Raw genomic sequence first — 1,194 nt, forward strand, 5'->3', positions numbered from 1 at the left:
CGGATCCCATCAGATCTTCGCAGTTAAGCGTGCTTGGGCGAGAGTAGTACTAGGATGGGTGACCTCCTGGGAAGTCCTCGTGTTGCACCCCTCGTTTTTGTTTTTTCCGCCTTGCGAGATAAATTGACAAGAAGGACCACTCGGGAGTGGATTTTCGGGAAAATCTCGCCCTGCCCATCGCGTAGCCATGGGTTTGGATCAGATCTCCGTTTGGATTGGGATCGGAAGGACGCTAGTATGTCGCTCCAGGATTATATGAATTTTAAGTAATTAGTTTGATGGGTGCGATCATACCAGCACTAATGCACCGGATCCCATCAGAACTCCGCAGTTAAGCGTGCTTGGGCGAGAGTAGTCCTAGGATGGGTGACCTCCTGGGAAGTCCTCGTGTTGCACCCCTCGTTTTTGTTTTCTCCGCCTTGCGAGATAAATTGACAAGAAGGACCACTCGGGGGTGGATTTTTTAGAAAATCTCGCCCTGCCCATCGCGTAGCAATGGGTTTGGATCAGTTCTCCGTTTGGATTGGGATCGGAAGGACGCTAGTATGTCGCTCAAGAATTATATGAATTTTAAGTAATTAGTTTGATGGGTGCGATCATACCAGCACTAATGCACCGGATCCCATCAGAACTCCGCAGTTAAGCGTGCTTGGGCGAGAGTAGTACTAGGATGGGTGACCTCCTGGAAGTCCTCGTGTTGCACCCCTCGTTTTTGTTTTCTCCGCCTTGCGAGATAAATTGACAAGAAGGACCACTCGGGGGTGGATTTTCTTACTTACTCGCGCTAATATGGTTTGGATCTCCGTTTGGATTGGGATCGGAAGGACGCTAGTATGTCGCTCAAGGATTATATGAATTTTAAGTAATTAGTTTGATGGGTGCGATCATACCAGCACTAATACACCGGATCCCATCAGAACTCCGCAGTTAAGCGTGCTTGGGCGAGAGTAGTACTAGGATGGGTGACCTCCTGGGAAGTCCTCGTGTTGCACCCCTCGTTTTTGTTTTTTCCGCCTTGCGAGATAAATTGACAAGAAGGAGCACTCAGGAGTGGATTTTTGGGAAAATCTCGCCCTGCCCATCGCGTAGCCATGGGTTTGGATCAGATCTCCGTTTGGATTGGGATCGGAAGGACACTAGTATGTCGCTCAAGGATTATATGAATTTTAAGTAATTAGTTTGATGGGTGCGATC

General features: G+C 48.5%; 3 non-coding genes and 1 pseudogene across 3 annotated transcripts; all 4 read left to right on the forward strand.

The window, feature by feature from the left end:
* Window positions 1-91, forward strand: LOC118345473 (annotated as a pseudogene; the record flags this gene model as incomplete).
* A 189-nt stretch (window positions 92-280) lies between these two features.
* On the forward strand, window positions 281-399 carry LOC118345471. Its single transcript, XR_004798999.1, has one exon. It is a non-coding gene; the product is annotated as a 5S ribosomal RNA (ribosomal RNA).
* A 189-nt stretch (window positions 400-588) lies between these two features.
* On the forward strand, window positions 589-706 carry LOC118345472. Its single transcript, XR_004799000.1, has one exon. It is a non-coding gene; the product is annotated as a 5S ribosomal RNA (ribosomal RNA).
* A 170-nt stretch (window positions 707-876) lies between these two features.
* Window positions 877-995, forward strand: LOC118345470. Its single transcript, XR_004798998.1, has one exon. It is a non-coding gene; the product is annotated as a 5S ribosomal RNA (ribosomal RNA).
* Window positions 996-1,194: the final 199 nt, after the last annotated feature.

This window comes from Juglans regia, unplaced genomic scaffold (genome assembly GCF_001411555.2).
Source record: "Juglans regia cultivar Chandler unplaced genomic scaffold, Walnut 2.0 Scaffold_273, whole genome shotgun sequence".
Lineage (NCBI taxonomy): Eukaryota > Viridiplantae > Streptophyta > Magnoliopsida > Fagales > Juglandaceae > Juglans > Juglans regia.